Raw genomic sequence first — 25,144 nt, forward strand, 5'->3', positions numbered from 1 at the left:
TTGCTAACCCATATCCCCGGACGTTGCTTACCATTATCCCGGGGAACTTCACGCAAGTTTTCCTTAGTTCCATGATTGCTCCTTGTGAAATATTGAATTTTGTAGATTATCCATGATGTTTGTAATTAAATATTTAATTCATTAACGATTTTGTTCTATTATGCCGATCATTTACACCCATTTCATTAAATGCATCACTTGACTGACACATTTTCAAGGAATGGGACTACTGACCTAGCTATGCAAATGACCCACGTTGACGTCCAACCATCTATGACGTAACTCTCACAACATTGAGCACCAAATTTGACACAATCCAGTCTCTCTGTCACCGTATTAAAAACGTCTTATAGTTGATTACCTGTAGGGTTCTACCAAAGGTAGTACCCTACACCCCGTAAAAAATATATAAAATTTCCAAATTTCAATAAAACTTTTTTAGATAATGAAAAAAACGTTGTTTTCACGTTACACTTTGTACCCGAATTTCCATAAAACTCGTCCAATTTGGACTAAGACCGGGGATAAATTCGTTATCTACGTTCATACCCGTAGAACCCTTCGGCTACGCCTCATGGTGTACTGGGGTACTTCAGGGTGTTAAAATATCCATATCTACGGATATGAACGTAGATAACTTATAATATTCTTGACTGGTAAGACAAAGATCAGATAACTTTACATTATTGGTTTAAAAGAAAAATATCAGATAAATTTACATTATTTACTGGTGAGACAGAAACCTGAAAATTTCACATTCTTGCATGGTAAGACTTAACACCAGATAACTTTACATTATTGACAGGTAAGACAAAGACCAGATAACTTTACATTCTTGACAGGTAAGACTTAGGACCAGATAACTTTACATTATTGACAGGTAAGACTTAGGACCAGATAACTTTACATTATTGACAGGTAAGACTTAGGACCAGATAACTTTACATTATTGACAGGTAAGACTTAGGACCAGATAACTTTACATTATTGACAGGTAAGACTTAGGACCAGATAACTTTACATTATTGACAGGTAAGACTTAGGACCAGATAACTTTACATTCTTGGCTGGTATTACAAAGACCAGATAAGTTTACTTTATTGGCTGGTACGACAAAGATCAGATAACTTTAAATTCTTCACTGATAAGACAGAGATCAAATAACCCCACATTATTGGCTGATATAAAGACAAACACCACATAACTTTACAATCTTTGCATGTCAGATCATAACTAGACAACTTTAGACAAAACCAGATATCTTAATATTCTTGACTGGTAAAACAAAGACCAGATAACTTTACATTATTGACAGGTAAGACAAAGACCAGATAACTTTACATTATTGACAGGTAAGACAAAGAGCAGATAACTTTACATTATTGACAGGTAAGACTTAGGACCAGATAATTTTACATTATTGACAGGTAAGACAAAGACCAGATAACTTTACATTATTGACAGGTAAGACTTAGGACCAGATAACTTTACATTATTGACAGGTAAGACAAAGACCAGATAACTTTACATTATTGACAGGTAAGACAAAGACCAGATAACTTTACATTATTGACAGGTAAGACTTAGGACCAGATAACTTTACATTATTGACAGGTAAGACAAAGACCAGATAACTTTACATTATTGACAGGTAAGACAAAGACCAGATAACTTTACATTATTGACAGGTAAGACAAAGACCAGATAACTTTACATTATTGACAGGTAAGACAAAGACCAGATAACTTTACATTATTGACAGGTAAGACAATGACCAGATAACTTTACATTATTGACAGGTAAGACAAAGACCAGATAACTTTACATTATTGACAGGTAAGACAAAGACCAGATAACTTTACATTATTGACAGATAAGACAATGACCAGATAACTTTACATTATTGACAGGTAAGACAAAGACCAGATAACTTTACATTATTGACAGGTAAGACAAAGACTAGATAACTTTACAATCTTGGCTGGTAAGACAATGACCAGATAACTTTACATTATTGGCAGGTAAGACAATGACCAGATAACTTTACATTATTGACAGGAAAGACAAAGACCAGATAACTTTACATTATTGACAGGTAAGACAAAGACTAGATAACTTTACAATCTTGGCTGGTAAGACAATGACCAGATAACTTTACATTATTGGCAGGTAAGACAATGACCAGATAACTTTACATTATTGGCAGGTAAGACAATGACCAGATAACTTTACATTATTGGCAGGTAAGACAATGACCAGATAACTTTACATTATTGACAGGTAAGACAAAGACCAGATAACTTTACATTATTGACAGGTAAGACTAAGGACCAGATAACTTTACATTATTGACAGGTAAGACAAAGACCAGATAACTTTACATTATTGACAGGTAAGACAAAGACCAGATAACTTTACATTATTGACAGGTAAGACAAAGACCAGATAACTTTACATTATTGGCAGGTAAGACAAAGACCAGATAACTTTACATTATTGACAGGTAAGACAAAGACCAGATAACTTTACATTATTGACAGGTAAGACAAAGACCAGATAACTTTACATTATTGACAGGTAAGACTTAGGACCAGATAACTTTACATTATTGGCAGGTAAGACTTAGGACCAGATAACTTTACATTATTGGCAGGTAAGACAATGACCAGATAACTTTACATTATTGACAGGTAAGACAATGACCAGATAACTTTACATTATTGACAGGTAAGACAAAGACCAGATAACTTTACATTATTGACAGGTAAGACAAAGACCAGATAACTTTACATTATTGACAGGTAAGACTTAGGACCAGATAACTTTACATTATTGGCAGGTAAGACAATGACCAGATAACTTTACATTATCGACAGGTAAGACAATGACCAGATAACTTTACATTATTGGTAGGTAAGACACAGACCAGATAACTTTACAATCTTAGCTGGTAAGACAAAGACAAGATAACTTTACAATCTTGAATGGTAAGACAAAGACCAGATAACTTTACATTATTGACAGGTAAGACAAAGACCAGATAACTTTACATTATTGACAGGTAAGACTTAGGACCAGATAACTTTACATTATTGACAGGTAAGACAAAGACCAGATAACTTTACATTCTTGGCAGGTAAGACAATGACCAGATAACTTTACATTATTTACTGGTGAGACAATGACCAGATAACTTTACAATCTTGGCTGGTAAGACAAAGACAAGATAACTTTACAATCTTGAATGGTAAGACAAAGACCAGATAACTTTACATTATTGACAGGTAAGACAATGACCAGATAACTTTACATTATTGGCAGGTAAGACAATGACCAGATAACTTTACATTATTGACAGGTAAGACAAAGACCAGATAACTTTACATTATTGACAGGTAAGACAAAGACCAGATAACTTTACATTATTGACAGGTAAGACAATGACCAGATAACTTTACATTATTGACAGGTAAGACAAAGACCAGATAACTTTACATTATTGACAGGTAAGACAAAGACCAGATAACTTTACATTATTGACAGGTAAGACAATGACCAGATAACTTTACATTATTGACAGGTAAGACAAAGACCAGATAACTTTACATTATTGACAGGTAAGACAATGACCAGATAACTTTACATTATTGGCAGGTAAGACAATGACCAGATAACTTTACATTATTGGCAGGTAAGACAATGACCAGATAACTTTACATTATTGGCAGGTAAGACAATGACCAGATAACTTTACATTATTGGCAGGTAAGACAATGACCAGATAACTTTACATTATTGGCAGGTAAGACAATGACCAGATAACTTTACATTATTGGCAGGTAAGACAATGACCAGATAACTTTACATTATTGACAGGTAAGACAAAGACCAGATAACTTTACATTATTGACAGGTAAGACAAAGACCAGATAACTTTACAATCTTGAATGGTAAGACAAAGACCAGATAACTTTACATTATTGGCAGGTAAGACAAAGACCAGATAACTTTACATTATTGGCAGGTAAGACAAAGACCAGATAACTTTACATTATTGGCAGGTAAGACTTAGGACCAGACAAAAGTACAATCTCGGGCTGATAAGACAAAGATCAGACAACTTTACAATCTTGAATGGTAAGACAAATACCAGATAACTTTACATTATTGACAGGTAAGACAAAGACCAGATAACTTTACATTATTGACAGGTAAGACTTAGGACCAGATAGCTTTACATTATTGACAGGTAAGACAAAGAGCAGATAACTTTACATTATTGACAGGTAAGACTTAGGACCAGATAACTTTACATTATTGACAGGTAAGACAAAGACCAGATAACTTTACATTATTGACAGGTAAGACTTAGGACCAGATAACTTTACATTATTGACAGGTAAGACAAAGACCAGATAACTTTATATTATTGACAGGTAAGACAATGACCAGATAACTTTACATTATTGACAGGTAAGACAAAGACCAGATAACTTTACATTATTGACAGGTAAGACAAAGACCAGATAACTTTACATTATTGACAGGTAAGACAAAGACCAGATAACTTTACATTATTGACAGGTAAGACAATGACCAGATAACTTTACATTATTGGCAGGTAAGACACAGACCAGATAACTTTACATTATTGGCAGGTAAGACAAAGACCAGATAACTTTACATTATTGGCAGGTAAGACAAAGACCAGATAACTTTACATTATTGGCAGGTAAAACTTAGGACCAGACAAAATTACAATCTCGGGCTGATAAGACAAAGATCAGATAACTTTACAATCTTGAATGGTAAGAATAAGACCAGATAACTTTACAATCTTGAATGGTAAGAATAAGACCAGATAACTTTACAATCTTGAATGGTAAGAATAAGACCAGATAACTTTACAATCTTGAATGGTAAGAATAAGACCAGATAACTTTACAATCTTGAATGGTAAGAATAAGACCAGATAACTTTACATTCTTGGCTGGTAAGACAAAGACCAGATAACTTTACATTCTTGACTGGTAAGGATAAGACCAGATAACTTTACATTCTTGGCTGGTAAGATAAAGACCAGATAACTTTACATTATTGGCTAGTACGACAAAGACATAACTTTGCATTATTGGCTGGTAAGACAAATATCAGATAACTTCGACTTCCCATTCTTGGTTTTATAAGACAAATGTAAGATAACTTTCCATTCTTGGTTGATAAGACAAATGTCAGATAACTTTGCATTCTTTGCTGGTAAGACAAAGACTATATAACTTTCCATTCTTGGCTGGTAAGACAAAGACCAGATAACTTAACATTCTTGGCTGGTAAAATAAAGACCAGATAACTTTCCATTCTTGGCTGATAAGACAAATGTCAGATAACTTTACATTCTTTGCTGATAAGACAAAGACTATATAACTTTCAATTCTTGGCTGGTAAAATAAAGACCAGATAACTTAACATTCTTGGCTGGTAAAATAAAGACCAGATAACTTAACATTCTTGGCTGGTAAGACAAAGACCAGATAACTTAACATTTTTGGCGGTAAGACAAAGACCAGATAAATTTACATTCTTGGCTGGTAAAACAAAGACCAGATAACTTAACATTCTTGGCTGGTAAGACAAAGACCAAATAACTTTACATTCTTGGCTGGTAAAATAAAGACCAGATAACTTAACATTCTTGGCTGGTAAAATAAAGACCAGATAACTTAACATTCTTGGCTGGAAAGACAAAGACCAGATAAATTTATATTCTTGGCTGGTAAAATTAAAGAACCTTAGTGAGCACGCTCACATACCCCACGTCCCCACATTGTCATTGGAGAAATTAAATAAGTATAAGAAAAAAAAATTGTATAATAAAACTAGAGGCTCTAAAGAGCCTGTGTCGCTCACCTTGGTCTATGTGAGTATTAAACAATGGACACAGATGGATTCATGACAAAATTGTGTTTTGGTGATGGTGATGTGTTTGTAGATCTTACTTTACTAAACATTCTTGCTGCTTACAATTATCTCTATTTATAACAGTACTTTCTGTGGAAAATGTTATTGAAAATCTTCAAATTTTAAGAAAATTGTTAAAAATTGACTATGAAGGGTCATAACTCCTTAGGGGGTCAATTGACTATTTTGGTCATACTGACTTATTTTTAGTTCTTACTTTGCTGTACATTATTGCTGTTTACAGTTTATCTCTATCTATAATAATATTCAAGATAATAACAAAAAAAACAGTAAAATTTCCTCAAAATTACCAATTCAGGGGCAGCAACCTAACAACCGATTCATCTGAAAATTCCAGGGCAGATAGATCGTGACCTGATCAACAATTTTACTTCCTGTCAGATTTGCTCTTAATGCTTTGGTTTTTGAGTTATAAGCCAAAAACTCCATTTTACCCCATGTTCTATTTTTAGCTATGGCGGCCATCTTGGTTTGTTGGCCGAGTTACCAGACATATTTTTTTAACTATATACCCCAATGATGATTATGGCTAAGTTTGGTTAAATTTGGCCCAGTAGTTTCAGAGGAGAAGATTTTTCTAAAAGATTACTAAGATTTACGAAAAATGGTTAAAAATTGACTATAAAGGGCAATTACTCCTAAAGTGGTCAACTGACCATTTTGGTCATGTTGACTTATTTGTTGATCTTACTTTGCTGAACATTATTGCTGTTTACAGTTTATCTCTATCTATAATAACATTCTAGATAATAACCAAAAACAGCAAAATTTCCTTAAAATTACCATTTCAGGAGCAGCAACCCAACAACGGAATGTCCGATTCATCTGAAAATTTCAGGGCAGATATATCTTGACCTGATGAACAATTTTACCCCCATGTCAGATTTGCTCTAAATGCTTTGGTTTTTGAGTTATAAGCCAAAAACTGCATTTTACCCCTATGTTCTATTTTTAGCCTTGGCGGCCATCTTAGTTGGTTGGGCGGGTCAGTGGACACACTTTTAAACTAGATACCCCAATGATGATTATGGCCAAGTTTGGTTAAATTTGGCCCAGTAGTTTCAGAGGAGAAGATTTTTCTAAAAGATTACTAAGATTTACGAAAAATGGTTAAAAATTGACTATAAAGGGCAATAACTCCTAAAGTGGTCAACTGACCATTTTGGTCATATTGACTTATTTGTAGATCTTACTTTGGTGAACAGTATTGCTGTTTACAGTTTATTTCTATCTATAATAATATTCAAGATAATAACCAAAAACAGCAAAATTTCCTTAAAATTACCATTTCAGGGGCAGCAACCCAACAACGGAATGTCCGATTCATCTGAAAATTTCACGGCAGATAGATCTTGACCTGATGAACAATTTTACCCCCATGTCAGATTTGCTCTAAATGCTTTGGTTTTTGAGTTATAAGCCAAAAACTGCATTTTACCCCTATGTTCTATTTTTAGCCATGGCGGCCATCTTGGTTGGTTGGGCGGTTCACCGGACACATTTTTTAAACTAGATACCCCAATGATGATTATGGCCAAGTTTGGTTAAATTTGGCCCAGTAGTTTCAGAGGAGAAGATTTTTCTAAAAGATTACTAAGATTTACGAAAAATGGTTAAAAATTGACTATAAAGGGCAATAACTTCTAAAGTGGTCAACTGACCATTTTGGTCATGATGACTTATTTGTAGATCTTACTTTGCTGAACATTATTGCTGTTTACAGTTTATCTCTATCTATAATAATATTCAAGATAATAACCAAAAACAGCAAAATTTCCTTAAAATTACCATTTCAGGGGCAGCAACCCAACAACGAAATGTCCGATTCATCTGAAAATTTCAGGGCGGACAGATCTTGACCCGATGAACAATATTACCCCGTCAGATTTGCTCTAAATGCTTTGGTTTTTGAGTTATAAGCCAAAAACTGCATTTTACCCCTATGTTCTATTTTTAGCCATGGCGGCCATCTTGGTTGGTTGGCCGGGTCACCGGACACATTTTTTAAACTAAATACCCCAATGATGATTGTGGCCAAGTTTGGTTAAATTTGGCCCAGTAGTTTCAGAGGAGAAGATTTTTCTAAAAGATTACTAAGATTTACGAAAAATGGTTGAAAATTGACTATAAAGGGCAATAACTCCTAAAGTGGTCAACTGACCATTTTGGTCATGTTGACTTATTTGTAGATCTTACTTTGCTGAACATTATTGCTGTTTACAGTTTATCTCTATCTATAATAATATTCAAGATAATAACCAAAAACAGCAAAATTTCCTTAAAATTACCATTTCAGGGGCAGCAACCCAACAACGAAATGTCCGATTCATCTGAAAATTTCAGGGCAGACAGATCTTGACCCGATGAACAATATTACCCCATGTCAGATTTGCTCTAAATGCTTTGGTTTTTGAGTTATAAGCCAAAAACTGCATTTTACCCCTATGTTCTATTTTTAGCCATGGCGGCCATCTTGGTTGGTTGGCCGGGTCACCGGACACATTTTTTAAACTAGATACCCCAATGATGATTGTGGCCAAGTTTGGTCAAATTTGGCCCAGTAGTTTCAGAGGAGAAGATTTTTGTAAAAGTTAACGACACCAGACGACGGACGACAGACGACGGACGACGGACGCCGGACGCCAAGTGCTGAGAAAAGCTCACTTGGCCCTTTGGGCCAGGTGAGCTAAAAATACTGAATAATAATTTCCTGTCAATATACACATCTACATAGTATGTCCTTATTATCTACAAAATTTCATGAAATTCTGTTGTGTGTTTTCAGAGGAGTTGAGATGACAAACTGTTGCAGAAGTACATTGAAGCAAATAAGTTCAAAGGGGCATAACTCCTAGAAAAAAAATTGAATCGTAATTTCCTGTTGATATGCACATCTACGTAGTATGACCTTATTATCTACAAAGTTTCATGAAATTCTGTTGTGTGGTTTCAGAGGAGTTGAGATGACAAACTGTTAAAGAAGTACCTTAAAGCAAATAAGTTCAAAGAGGTGTAACTCCAAGAAAAAAAATTGAATCGCAATTTCCCGTCGATATGCACAACTACATAGTATGTCCTTATTATCTGAAAAGGTTTCGTGAAATTCTGCTGTGTGGTTTGAGAGGAGTTGCAATGACAAACTGTTGCAGTAGTACATTAAAGTAAATAAGTTCAAAGGGGCGTAACTCCTAGAAAAAAAATTGAATCGCAATTTCCTGTCGATATGCACAACTACATAGTATGTCCTTATTATCTGAAAAGGTTTCGTGAAATTCTGTTGTGTGGTTTGAGAGGAGTTGCGATGACAAGAAACAGGACTGACGGACTGACGGACGGACTGACGGACGGACGGGTCAAAAACATTATACCCTCCGCAACTTCGTTGCGTGGGGTATAATAAAGACCAGATAACTTAACATTCTTGGCTGGTAAGACAAAGACCAGATAACTTTACATTCTTGGCTGGTAAGACAAAGACCAGATAACTTTACATTATTGACAGATAAGACAAAGACCAGATAACTTTACATTATTGACAGGTAAGACTTAGGACCAGATAATTTTACATTATTGACAGGTAAGACAATGACCAGATAACTTTACATTATTGACAGGTAAGACTTAGGACCAGATAACTTTACATTATTGACAGGTAAGACTTAGGACCAGATAACTTTACATTATTGACAGGTAAGACAAAGACCAAATAACTTTATATTATTGGCAGGTAAGACAAAGACCAGATAACTTTACATTATTGACAGGTAAGACAAAGACCAGATAACTTTACATTATTGACAGGTAAGACAAAGACCAAATAACTTTACATTATTGGCAGGTAAGACAAAGACCAGATAACTTTACATTATTGACAGGTAAGACAATGACCAGATAACTTTACATTATTGACAGGTAAGACAAAGACCAGATAACTTTACATTATTGACAGGTAAGACAATGACCAGATAACTTTACATTATTGACAGGTAAGACAAAGACCAGATAACTTTACATTCTTGGCTGGTAAGACAAAGACCAAATAACTTTACATTATTGACAGGTAAGACAAAGACCAGATAACTTTACATTATTGACAGGTAAGACAAAGACCAGATAACTTTACATTATTGACAGGTAAGACAAAGACCAGATAACTTTACATTATTGGCTGGTAAGACAAAGACCAAATAACTTTACATTATTGACAGGTAAGACTTAGGACCAGATAACTTTACATTATTGACAGGTAAGACAAAGACCAGATAACTTTACATTATTGACAGGTAAGACAAAGACCAAATAACTTTACATTATTGACAGGTAAGACAAAGACCAGATAACTTTACATTCTTGACAGGTAAGACAAAGACCAGATAACTTTACATCCTTGACAGGTAAGACAAAGACCAGATAACTTTACATTATTGACAGGTAAGACAAAGACCAAATAACTTTACATTCTTGACAGGTAAGACAAAGACCAGATAACTTTACATTCTTGGCTAGTAAGACAAAGACCAAATAACTTTACATTCTTGACAGGTAAGACAAAGACCAGATAACTTTACATTATTGACAGGTAAGACTTAGGACCAGATAACTTTACATTATTGACAGGTAAGACAATGACCAGATAACTTTACATTATTGACAGGTAAGACTTAGGACCAGATAACTTTACATTATTGACAGGTAAGACTTAGGACCAGATAACTTTACATTATTGACAGGTAAGACAAAGACCAAATAACTTTACATTATTGGCAGGTAAGACAAAGACCAGATAACTTTACATTATTGACAGGTAAGACAAAGACCAGATAACTTTACATTATTGACAGGTAAGACAAAGACCAAATAACTTTACATTATTGGCAGGTAAGACAAAGACCAGATAACTTTACATTATTGACAGGTAAGACAATGACCAGATAACTTTACATTATTGACAGGTAAGACAAAGACCAGATAACTTTACATTATTGACAGGTAAGACAATGACCAGATAACTTTACATTATTGACAGGTAAGACTTAGGACCAGATAACTTTACATTCTTGGCTGGTAAGACAAAGACCAAATAACTTTACATTATTGACAGGTAAGACAAAGACCAAATAACTTTACATTATTGACAGGTAAGACAAAGACCAGATAACTTTACATTATTGACAGGTAAGACTTAGGACCAGATAACTTTACATTATTGACAGGTAAGACTTAGGACCAGATAACTTTACATTATTGACAGGTAAGAGAAAGACCAGATAACTTTACATTATTGACAGGTAAGACCAAGACCAGATAACTTTACATTATTGACAGGTAAGACTTAGGACCAGATAACTTTACATTATTGACAGGTAAGACAAAGACCAGAAAACTTTACATTATTGACAGGTAAGACAAAGACCAGATAACTTTACATTATTGACAGGTAAGACAAAGACCAGATAACTTTACATTATTGACAGGTAAGACTTAGGACCAGATAACTTTACATTATTGACAGGTAAGACTTAGGACCAGATAACTTTACATTATTGACAAGTAAGACAAAGACCAGAAAACTTTACATTATTGACAGGTAAGACAAAGACCAGATAACTTTACATTATTGACAGGTAAGACAAAGACCAGATAACTTTACATTATTGACAGGTAAGACTTAGGACCAGATAACTTTACATTATTGACAGGTAAGAGAAAGACCAGATAACTTTACATTATTGACAGGTAAGACAAAGACCAGATAACTTTACATTATTGACAGGTAAGACTTAGGACCAGATAACTTTACATTATTGACAGGTAAAACAAAGACCAGAAAACTTTACATTATTGACAGGTAAGACAAAGACCAGATAACTTTACATTATTGACAGGTAAGACAAAGACCAGATAACTTTACATTATTGACAGGTAAGACTTAGGACCAGATAACTTTACATTATTGACAGGTAAGAGAAAGACCAGATAACTTTACATTATTGACAGGTAAGACAAAGACCAGATAACTTTACATTCTTGACAGGTAAGACAAAGACCAGATAACTTTACATTCTTGACAGGTAAGACAAAGACCAGATAACTTTACATTATTGACAGGTAAGACAAAGACCAGATAACTTTACATTCTTGACAGGTAAGACAAAGACCAGATAACTTTACATTATTGACAGGTAAGACAAAGACCAGATAACTTTACATTCTTGCATGGTAAGACAAAGACCAGATAACTTTACATTCTTGACAGGTAAGACAAAGACCAGATAACTTTACATTCTTGCATGGTAAGACAAAGACCAGATAACTTTACATTATTGACAGGTAAGACAAAGACCAGATAACTTTACATTATTGACAGGTAAGACAAAGACCAGATAACTTTACATTCTTGCATGGTAAGACAAAGACCAGATAACTTTACATTCTTGACAGGTAAGACAAAGACCAGAAAACTTTACATTCTTGCATGGTAAGACAAAGACCAGATAAATTTACATTATTGACAGGTAAGACAAAGACCAGATAACTTTACATTATTGACAGGTAAGACAAAGACCAGATAACTTTACATTATTGACAGGTAAGACAAAGACCAGATAACTTAACATTATTGACAGGTAAGACAAAGACCAGATAACTTTACATTATTGACAGGTAAGACTTAGGACCAGATAACTTTACATTATTGACAGGTAAGACAAAGACCAGATAACTTTACATTATTGACAGGTAAGACAAAGACCAGATAACTTTACATTCTTGCATGGTAAGACAAAGACCAGATAACTTTACATTATTGACAGGTAAGACAAAGACCAGATAACTTTACATTCTTGCATGGTAAGACAAAGACCAGATAACTTTACATTATTGACAGGTAAGACAAAGACCAGATAACTTTACATTATTGACAGGTAAGACAAAGACCAGATAACTTTACATTATTGACAGGTAAGACAAAGACCAGATAACTTTACATTCTTGGCTGGTAAGACAAAGACCAGATAACTTTACATTATTGACAGGTAAGACAAAGACCAGATAACTTTACATTCTTGGCTGGTAAGACAAAGACCAGATAACTTTACATTATTGACAGGTAAGACAAAGACCAGATAACTTTACATTCTTGCATGGTAAGACAAAGACCAGATAACTTTACATTATTGACAGGTAAGACAAAGACCAGATAACTTTACATTAATGACAGGTAAGACAAAGACCAGATAACTTTACATTCTTGCATGGTAAGACAAAGACCAGATAACTTAACATTCTTGCATGGTAAGACAAAGACCAGATAACTTTACATTATTGACAGGTAAGACAAAGACCAGATAACTTTACATTCTTGGCTGGTAAGACAAAGACCAGATAACTTTACATTATTGACAGGTAAGACAAAGACCAGATAATTTTACATTCTTGCATGGTAAGACAAAGACCAGATAACTTTACATTCTTGACTGGTAAGAAAAGACAAGATAACTTTACATTGTTGGCTGGTAAGACAACGATCAGATTACTTAACATTCTTGGCTGATAGGACAACGATCAGATAACTTAACATTCTTGGCTGGTAAAATAAAGACCAGATAACTTAACATTCTTGGCTGGTAAGACAAAGACCAGATAACTTTACAGTCTTGGCTGGTAAAATAAAGACCAGATAACTTAACATTCTTGGCTGGTAAAAAAAGACCAGATAATTTTACATTCTTGGCTGGTAAAATAAAGATCAGATAAATTAACAATCTTTGCTGGTAAGACAAAGACCAGATAGCTTTACAGTCTTGGCTGGTAAAATAAAGACCAGATAACTTAACATTCTTGGCTGGTAAGACAAAGACCAGATAACTTTACATTCTTGACTGGTAAGAAAAGACAAGATAACTTTACATTCTTGGCTGGTAAGACAACGATCAGATTACTTAACATTCTTGGCTGATAGGACAACGATCAGATAACTTAACATTCTTGGCTGGTAAAATGAAGACCAGATAACTTAACATTCTTGGCTGGTAAGACAAAGACCAGATAATTTTACAGTCTTGGCTGGTAAAATAAAGACCAGATAACTTAACATTCTTGGCTGGTAAGACAAAGACCAGATAATTTTACATTCTTGGCTGGTAAAATAAAGATCAGATAACTTAACAATCTTTGCTGGTTAGACAAAGACTATAAAACTTTCATCTTGGCTTGTAAAACAAAAACCAAAAATCTTTACTTTTGAATTAATAAAAAAAATATTTGGTTAGGTCTGTTACCAAGTTTCCAAAAGTGCAAACAGATAAAAGGAAAATGCATGATAAAAATATGTCATTTAAAATGTACTTTTAAATACATGTAACAGCATTATAAACAATTAACATTTAGAGTATTAAAGTGCAGATGATGTGAAAAAACAAGTCAAAATGTATAAATAAATACTCGTACTGAAAAGACCGACAACAGGAAAAGCGTAATTGCTCCTTGTATATTTATAGTACAACTGACGTAATTTTAACAAATAAGCTGCAGGAAATAAGTCAACATATTTAATATTTTAATAAGATTTATTTTTAACACTGTCCAAGATTTTAATTTGTAAACTTAAGGATTTGGATCTGTATTTTCAAATTTTGATGGTAACATTTTGAATGTAAGTCTTAAACAGACTACATCACTTAAGATTTTTTTTTCTGTTGCAAATATTTTAAATGACTTGTTTTGAACATGAACAGATATAAAATAATATAGGTATCTATCCATTAATAAAGGCAACAGTAGTATACCCTGTTCAAAATTCATAAATCGATAGAGTAAAAACAAGTTCGGGTTTCAAACTAAAACTGAGGGAAACGTATCAAATATAAGAGAACTACGACACAACACCGAAATGTAACACACACAGAAACGAACTATAATGTAACAATGGCCATTTTCCTGACTTGGTACAGGGCATTTTATGAAAAAATGGTGGGTTGAACCTGGTTTTGTGGCATGCCAAACCTCCTGCTTAAATGGCAGTGTTAATTATAACATTAAAATGACAACATTACACGACAGGGTTACAATAAACAGATAAATGGAAGAAAATATAGGACAGAGAAACAAACGAATAATATCCATCAAAAGGTAACAGGTTAAAAAGTATTTTTATACGCCAGACAGAACTATGCTCAGATGTAAAAAGTTTGAAAGCCATAACAACTACAAAGTTGAAGATCGCTGAGAACTAAAAGTTCCAAACAGTTGTGAGGCCAGGGTTATCCGCCTGGGACAAAAACATCATTATTATCAAGAATAATGCGCCTCTGGTGTATTAAATTACAAGCCTGGCACATAGATTTTTCATTATAACTGAGAACCTCTGTTTTGTGCTCATTAAATAAGTGTTGTGTTAAGCATTTTCACAACATTTTGAGAATCATTCCTATTCTTAATATCATTGTGAAATTTAGAAATACTTTGAAGAACAATCTTCTTTTTCATGCGCCCTATAAATTAAAGTGTTTTACATTGTTATGTAGAAAGATGCATCTTTGCAGAAGGATGTGTAAAATGTTGGAGGAATCCCTGGGGGAAAAACCCACCTTATTTCTGTGCAGTTGCAGCCTGCTTCGAAATTTTAAGATTGCTATTATTTATCTGTTCATCCTATTTCTTTTCAATATGCTTCCTTTGACATATGTGTTTATTGACCTCTGGGCAACTCCTTGCTTGTTACCCTTTCATTATCATAGAAGAAGGACATTTTGTGTACTAACACATTTTTTTTTCATTCTGTTTTTTCCTTAAATGACTGTCCTGTAACTTATATATTTGATTGCTTTGTTTGATTCCCTTCATTATAAAAGAAGAAAAATGGTGTGCATAATAGTTATTGAAAACTGGTTATTATAGTGATATATGGACTGCCCAAAGTACAGTGGCATTGACTAAAAATAGCAATAATGACTGAGCCGTATGGTGGTCCATGTATCACAATAATGACCAGTTCTTCAATAACTATTATGTTTATTTCATGGCGAAACCATGTCTCAAAATTCTCATAAACTCAAATTGTTCAAAACAAACTCAGTTATTGTGCAACTCCTTGTTTGAACATATTATCATGGACAAAGAAAAAAACATTCTGATGTAATGCTTTCAGTATATAAGATATTTCTAATAAATCTTTCATTTACTCTAAATATTGAAAAAAAACAATCACATTGTTCCTGAAAAAAATGATAAACATTTGAATGGTGTCAAATAAAATCAATAAAATTCATTTTGAGATGTCTATCATAATTATTTTTTTTAGAAGATTCCATTGTGAAACAAATACAAAATTTTACAAATGTGTGGCAATAAAGTAATAATTAAGCAAATGTGTACCTTAGCTGTAGGTGATTGTGCAATAATATATCAGTTTAATTGCACATACTACAATTACCAGTTAAATATTAGACATCTTAACAGTGACATATATTGATTTTGCATTTAGATTTGTTCAGCAAATTGATGTACTTTAAAACTATCATATAACACAGACTATGGTTAAAACCTATTTACATGAAACTTTGTGTAAAACTATCTAAAGTTGATTTTTCAGCAATGATAAAAATATTTTTTTAGATGGGCATTTCAAGATATCATTTTCTTTTTAGTTCGGCATGAGTTAATATCTTTGGTGCACATGTACCCCATGTCTGGAAGTATAAACTTTAAAGTTAACATGAATAACAAAATTTTCAGGACTTTGAAGTATGATTTTAGATTTTTAAACATTGGGAATGAATTTTCAGTAATTTTTTCAAAATTACATATAAACTTCTAGAATTGTCTTTGAATGGATTTCCTTTTCCTACTTTCATTATCAGGGTTTCCGCTGGCGGTCGCCATTTTCGCAATTTGCGAAAAAATAATAATTGTGGCGATAAAAATTCGTCATTTGCGAAAGAATTTGGCGAAGGAAATATATAAACCGATTTATTTTCATCCATCTTGTTTATTTACTTTTTTTCGAGTTTCTCAGACTTTACCCGATCAGACAATACTCGGAATTCATCTTGACCTCACTAAGATTTAGACAGAAAATCAATAATCAGCTGATTGCATTTTATAGCTATCGACAACAAAGGACTAATTAATAAAGGTGTTGATTGAATTGTTTCACAAAATGATATGGTCAAATGGCTTCCGCTATAAATGTCACATACAGAATTTATTTACATCTTTGCGATGCACGTGTTTGAAATAAAAACTTTTGACATCTCTCCCTTTAAAGTTAGTTTTGAAAAGAAAGCTGTTGTTGTGACGAAAATTGTTCAAAAGCAAGAAAAATTTCCGATTTAAAACTTTAATTCTTTTATCCTTTGACTTTAATAAAGTCGTTTGAGTGACACATGCACGTGTTTCAAGCATAGTTGTACGTCTCAACTTTTTCATTTACGATGGTCAAGAAAAGAAAATTGTCGTTATGAAAAAATCTATCCAAAAAGGCTGGGAACAACCCCTCGAATGAGAGTAACCCTTCAATTTAATGACTACACATGAAATGAGGGATCAATTTCATGAGATAAAAGCTTTTGTTTTGTTGTAAAAATTACTTTTTAGTACAAAAGGGCACAACAGGAAAAATATATTTATGTTACTTGGCGAAAAAAATAATAAAGTGGCGAAAAATATATTGTTTTGGCGAAAGAGGTGGCGAAAAAAATAATTGACCCAGGGGAAACCCTGCTTTCATACATATGTTGGATAGAAAAGTTTGCCTCATTCTTAATAAGCTCTATCAATTAATTAGGCCATCAAAACTATTTCAACTTCAGAGTGAAAGGAGGAGAATGTATTGACATTTAAATTTTTAAAGTCTAATGCTGACATAAATCCTCATTTGCATTGATCTATGTAGCTATTTGACTGTGGGGGGAAAAAGTGTGCAAGTTCATCTCAATTGCAAAATTAATCACATTCTTCAAAAGTTATGGTCACATAGTTCTTATTATGTTGAAAGGTTGAATCTTTACATACATTAATATGCATGAAATGTAGATCAGACAATCAGGAAGCTTATATACTCCACTAGATGCATCTTTCAGCCAAAATATGATTGCTAGTCACTAGGTTTTCAATAAAATACTGTGCTAGGTGCAGCTTGATATAATTTTGATCATGAACAGTTGGAGCAATAAAAATGAAAATGGGGAATATGTCAAAGAGACAACAACCTAACCAAAGAGAAGATAACAGCTGAAAGCCACCAATAGGTCTTCAATGCATCGAGAAAATCCAGAACTCAGAGGTGGGCCTCAGCTGGCCCATAAATAAAAAAAGTGTACTAGTTCAGTAACTAGAGGCTCTCAAGAGCCTGTGTCGCTCACCTTGGTCTATGTGCATATTATCAATGGACACAGATAAATTCATGACAAAATGGTGTTTTTGTGATGGTGATGTGTTTGTAGATCTTTCTTTACTGAACATTCTTGTTGCTACAAATATTTCTCTCTATAATGAACTTGGCCCAGTAGTTACAGTGGAAAATATTTCCTAAAAACATGACGAAAAAGTTGTTAACAATTGACTATAAAGGGCAGTAACTCCTTAAGGGGTCAATTGAAAATTTTGGTCATGTTGACTTATTTGTAGATCTTATTTTGCTGAACATTATTGCTGTTTACAGTTTATCTCTATCTATAATAATATTCAAGATAATAACCAAAATCTGCAAAATTTCCTTAAAATTACTAATTCGGGGGCAGCAACCCAACAACAGGTTGTCTGATTTGTCTGAAAATTTCAGGGCAGATAGATCTTGACCTGATAAACAATTTTACCCAGTCAGATTTGCTCTAAATGCTTTGGTGTCAGAGATATAACCCAAAATCTACATTTCCCCTCTATGTTCTATTTTTAGCCATGGCAGCCATCTTGGTTGGTTGGACGGGTCACGCCACACAATTTTTAAACTAAATACCCCAATAATGATTGTGGCCAAATTTGGTTAAATTTGGCCCAGGAGTTTCAGAGGAGAAGATTTTTGTAAAAGATTACAAAAATTTACGAAAAATTGGTCAAAATTGACTATAAAGGGCAATAACTCCTTAAGGGGTCAACTGATAATTTTGGTCATGTTGACTTATTTGTAGATCTTACTTTGCTGAACATTATTGCTGTTTACAGTTTATCTCTTTCTATAATAATATTCAAGATAATAACCAAAATCTGCAAAATTTCCTTCAAATTACTTATTTCGGGGCAGCAACCCAATAACCGGTTGTCCTATTCATTTGAAAGTTTCAGGGCTGATAGATTTTCACTTGATGAACAATTTTACCCCATGTCAGATTTGCTCTAAATGCTTTGGTTTCAGAGTTATAAGCCAAAATCTACATTTCACCCCTATGTTCTATTTTTAGCCATGGCGGCCATCTTGGTTGGTTGACCAGGTCATGCCACACATTTTTTAAACTAGATGCCCCAAAGATGATCAGTGGCGGATTTACCGGGGGGGCACAGGGGGCATGTGCCCCCCCAGTTCAGGTCACCAAAAAAATAATTTCTAACATAATTTTATTGCTACTGAATCTTCTTATCTAAAGAGCGGAAATGAATCACAGCTTGATTTGACTTCTTAAACTGGCCGTTAATTAATGCCAGCGTCCACATGCGTGATTTATGACAACTTATCGATGGGTGTGTAAATATTGACACCTTTGTGTGTTTTTAATGTCTCTTTGCAAGCTTAAATTATGGAGATACATTTACATGTTGATTGGAATAGTACGAATTTTTATTGGTTTATAATACAATACAGATTAAGATCGATTACCAGGTGAAACTTCTGATCTGTGTTTTTAAAGAATAGGTACAAATTATATGTTTAATGTCGATTATGTTGGTATACATCTATATTTAGGTACTTAGTTTCTCTCCATTCCAAAATACAGTACTCACAATACCATTTTATTTAAAATTTATGTTTTTTCTCTCTTCAAAACTGACTTTTTGTGAATTTATTCAGCGACAAATCAAAACATTTATTTTTTGATACCATACACGTTTGTTTTTTAAATGGAATATCCTATTTCCTTCCCTCTTATGTTCAAGGGAAATCGACAATTTGTCCCCCTCCCCCCCCCCCCCTTTTTTCACCGGTCTAGGAAAAACATGATGAATTGACATTTTCTTATAAAAAAATCATTAATAAAATGCTAAATTATTTTCCTAAGATCTATTTTGTAACTGAATCTGGGACTTAATCATTTCTTTGAATGCCCGAGCATACAGTTATATTTGTTTATTTTTCTTGTTTCAATTGCCATGTACATGTATGAGGCTAAAAAAAAGGTCACCATTTGTAAGGATATGAAGGTGTTTTACAGATATTAGAATAATGTACAAAAAAGTCAGTCTGGAGAACAAGACCACAAAAATATAGAGGTGATGAAGAAAATATTGATTGATTGTATGTTGTTTAACGTCCAGTGGCAAATATTTGATGCATGTTGAGGACAAATATAATAAAGATCAATTGGCAGGAAAAGAAAGTATAAAGTGAAATAGTAAAAAAACAAAGATCTAAAAATATAGAGATATAGAAACGATGATCTGAACCCCCCCCCCCGTTAGAAAAAAAACAACAACCAAAAAACAAAACACTCACACTCGCATATACCGTATATACATCTCTAAAAAATCTAAAATTTTGGTTTCATGGTGCCCCCCCAGACATCAAGGTTCTGGATCCGCCCCTGATGATTGTGGCCAAGTTTAGATTAATTTGGCCATGTAGTTTCAGAGGAGAAGATTTTTGTAATAGATTACTAAGATTTACGAAAAATGGTTAAAAATTGACTATAAAGGGCAATAACTCCTAAAGGGGTCAATTGACCATTTAGGTCATGTTGACTTATTTGTAAATCTTACTTTGCTGAACATTATTGTTGTTTACAGTTTATCTTTATCTATAACAATATTCAAGATAATAACCAAAAACAACAAAATTTCCTTAAAATTACATATTCAAGGGCAGCAACCCAACAACTGGTTGTCTGATTCATCTGAAAATTTCAGGGCAGATAGATCTTGACCTGATAAACAATATTACATCATGTCAGATTTGCTCTAAATGCTTTGGTTTTTGAGTTATAAGCCAAAAACTGCATTTTACCCCTATGTTCTATTTTTAGCCATGGCGGCCATCTTGGTTGGTTGGCGGGGTCACGCCACACATTTTTTAAACTAGATACCCCAATGATGATTGTGGCCAAGTTTGGTTTAATTTGGCCCAGTAGTTTCAGAGGAGAAGATTTTTGTAAAAGTTAACGGCGACGGACGACGCCGGACGCCGGACGCCGGACGCAAAGTGATGGGAAAAGCTCACTTGGCCCTTCGGGCCAGGTGAGCTAAAAATGGATGTCATACTAAACTTCAAAACATGTAAATGAACTTAAATTGAAAAAATATACAAGACTAACAAAAGCCTGAGGCTGATGACTTGGGCGCTACATTCAAATCTGATACAGCTCTAAATTCAGATTGTGATTAATTATCTGACACAGCATAGAAATGGTACAATTTCATAGAGATCTATAAACTTATACCTAAATTATTGTCAAAGAAACCAAATGTCTTTGGACAACAACGTCACACAGTCATATGACCGCAAAATATTAAGTTCATTAAGCTGAACATGATCTTTGAACAAAGCAGAATTATATTAAGGTAAAGTATAAACAAGAATTAATTTGATTAGAACGAACATATTGCAATAACACAAAAAATAAAGTCACACCTGACATCTCTTTTGACTAGGTAAACTGTAAATATATTTCTTTGATCTTATTCAAAAGAGTATTTTCATACCATTAAAAATCTTTTTAAGTCTTAAAGTTATTCAACTAATCATTAAAATTAACATATTCCTATTAAAAAGAAAACCATAAAATGTCTGAAATTAGACAACTTTTTTTTCTAAATGTAGAAAATAGTAACATTTGATTGCACTTTTCAAAGGTAATCTGTTGATTGTTACATAATTTTCTCATATTGTATCAGTTTAAAACTAGTGTCACCGTGAGGAAGAAAATATCTATCTTAGGACTGGGTGTGTATGCACATTTATATCTACAGATGCATTGTTCACTTGGCTAAAACTGAATATAGTTAATGTTATCACAAAATTGTATAGTCACAAGTAATATCTTGATACCCATACAAAATCTCTATAAGAATTGAGGATAGAAATAGACATAACAAAATGTCATACTAGTAACAAATTTTCTTTTTATTTAATATAAGAAACTGTATATAAATTTTGAAAAATCTACATTATGCTTCCTTAAGACAAGGAAAAGTTGAACAAAATTTATCACTTTATCTTTTTCTATTCTGCACTTTATAGGAAAATGTCAGGGGTAAAATTTTAAGACCTCCTATCATGTAAACAACATTTTAAACTATCTCTAATGACTTTCAAAGCTCATTAAGCATGTAGAGTTAAGATTTGGTCTTCATGTTGCATGTTTAAAATGATATCAAATTGTTACTTTTAAATCAGTCTGTCAACTTAATGACATACTCCAAAAGGACAGTAAAACCTCTTATTACAAAACTTCTTTGTACTATTAAATGTAGAGCAAGTTACATATGTTATCTCATCAAATTCAAAGAAATGACATTTTTATAGCAAGAGAGGGATAAAAATAACTACTTATTATGGAAACAGATATCAGATGCATTATCAAGGATACTTCATTGTGTTAAGTCCTTTTAATTTTAGAACATCAACCTATTCCTACTTACTGAGACCTTGAACCAAAAAAGCAATGAGGATCTTCCTCTTTAAAAGAGAAATAACCAACCTAAGTGCATGTGATAAGAAATAACAATGTTGATAGAAAATATAATTGGAAATCCCACTTATCTAAATATCTGGGGTCAAGTTATGGCTACCATGTCCTTGACCTTTGATCAAGTGACATTGAAAAAAGAAACCACTCATCTGCTTAAATGAAAATGACTTAAAGACTAGAGAAGAGAGTTATAAGAATGATTGATGGATGAATGGATGAATAAAAAACTGTATGCTACGTTTTAGCAAGGGGTATACAAACAACTTTTCATGAATTTCTCACTAAGGGTTTCTTTAATCTGCAGAATTCTTGACTTTTAACTAAGTGACAACAAAATCCACAGTGGTTTCATTTTCTCCAGAGGAAAGTTTTTTTTAGATCATTTATTTTTCTAAGAGTATAAAATGCTCTGCAGGGCGCAGCTTGATACAACTGCAGAGGTCAAATCCTGATCAGTTGGGACAAGTATGGACACAACATTCAAGCTTGATACAGCTCTGAATTTAGATTGTGATATAATGTTTGAAACAGAATAGGTTTCTGACACAAAATGAATGTGGTCTAAGAATTCAAACATTTTAAATTGGACATTTACCTATTATGGTTCAATATCCAAAATCTAAATACATGGTTAGATTCAGCGCATTTTGGTATGGAACCTTGTGGTACAATTTCAGAACGATCCATACACTTACACACAAGTTATTGTCTGGAAACTATTAAATGCTATTTTGAACCCCTTTTTTGGCCCTTAATTCCTTAACTATAACCCCAAAAATCAATCCCAATTTTCCTTTTGTGGTTTCAAACTTTGTGTTTAAATTTCATAGATATCCATTCACTTAAACTAAAGTTATTGTCCAGAAACTAAGTGTCTTCGGACCTCACGGATGAAGATGAGATATCAATATATGACCGCAAAAATAAAAAACTGACATAATGTATAATTTCTGTCTAAAGACTTGGGGAATGAACCAGTTTAAATTTTTTTTACTCAAACTCTCAACTGTGAGAATACAGGATTTTTTTCATAATGAAACATTTCACACATCACTTAAACTTCTTAACTAAATTTCACATGCCCCTATTAATTTCTCTAGTCATAAGCAACATTTCTGAGGCTTAATTTAAATAAATGTAGAAGATTTTGCAAATTCATGCTCTATAACATTGTCTAGTAATACACCTAACTACATTCCTTTTAAACTGAGCTTATCATGAACTTGAATTGTAGATGCTGATAGTGCTACCAAAAGAAATGTGATTTTGTCTACTCTTTTGTGGCTAACATGATTTGCCCCCCCCCCCCCCCCCCCAAAAAAAACCCAACAAAAAAACCAGCAAAACAAACCAAACAAAAAACAACAAAAGTACACAAAAATTAAACAATCAGCTTTTCTATAACTATTACTATTTACTTCATCACTCTATTGCCAGCAAAATGAATGAAAAACTTTTTTTTTAATAATATCAAAACTCTGTCAATTCACCATTTTTAACTGAAAAAAGTAGAGTTAAGATCTAAAAATGATAAACAAATGATACAAGGTCACACAAAATAAGGTAACTATGACAGCTGCACATTTAAATAAAATTCAATGTGTACCTGTATTCTTGGTTTTTTTTGTGTTTTTTTTATCAGTAATTATTTACTTGAAGCATGAACTTATGGAGTGTTACAGTTTAATTAAATATAGCCAAACAGAATGTAAAACTGTCTTCCAATGGTTTCAAAACTCTGACATACTTAAGTTCTGAAAAATTAGTTAATATATAATCATATGCATGTTTTTTGGTAAATCAAAGCAATTTCAATGCACATTACACTTTAAAAAAAAAAGAAAAAATAAGTAGGCCATTTTTTTGGGCCTTTAAACTCATCATTTATATTTGAATATGTGCTTCTGATCATGTTGATGTGTTATAAAACTGTTAAAGGTGATGCCATAACATTTTTGTAATTTTGCGTAAAAACTCAGTTTTCAAATCATAAGGAAAGTGCAACTGACATTTCTGCACTAAAGTTATTTGATTTTTTTGGCACTTAATGATTAGGTTTTTGCCTGCACTTAAGAGTGCTTAAACTTTATTATTATATTCATATATGAAAACAAATTACATAATTTTGAAAGAGGAAGTTGTATCGAAATCTGAGGAAACAAAGAAACTTTTCTCATATTTTCACACCTATTTGTTTGTACATGCGACAAAGATATATTTCTGGTTGACTAGTTTGTCCATTCATATAATTCAGGAAGCACGTTTGTCTGTGTTATGGAATTCACATTTCATAATTTTTTTCAATAAGATTTCTGAAGCTGCAACTTTGC

At 33.1% G+C, this 25,144-nt stretch overlaps 1 protein-coding gene across 2 annotated transcripts in view; it reads right to left on the minus strand.

Annotated features, from left to right (window-relative positions):
• LOC139487758 (poly(A)-specific ribonuclease PARN-like) overlaps positions 1–25,144 on the minus strand; it is a 49,694-nt gene that overhangs the window by 4,341 nt on the left and 20,209 nt on the right. The gene's annotated exons all lie outside the window — the stretch shown is intronic.

The sequence above is a fragment of the Mytilus edulis genome, chromosome 9 (genome assembly GCF_963676685.1).
Source record: "Mytilus edulis chromosome 9, xbMytEdul2.2, whole genome shotgun sequence".
Lineage (NCBI taxonomy): Eukaryota > Metazoa > Mollusca > Bivalvia > Mytilida > Mytilidae > Mytilus > Mytilus edulis.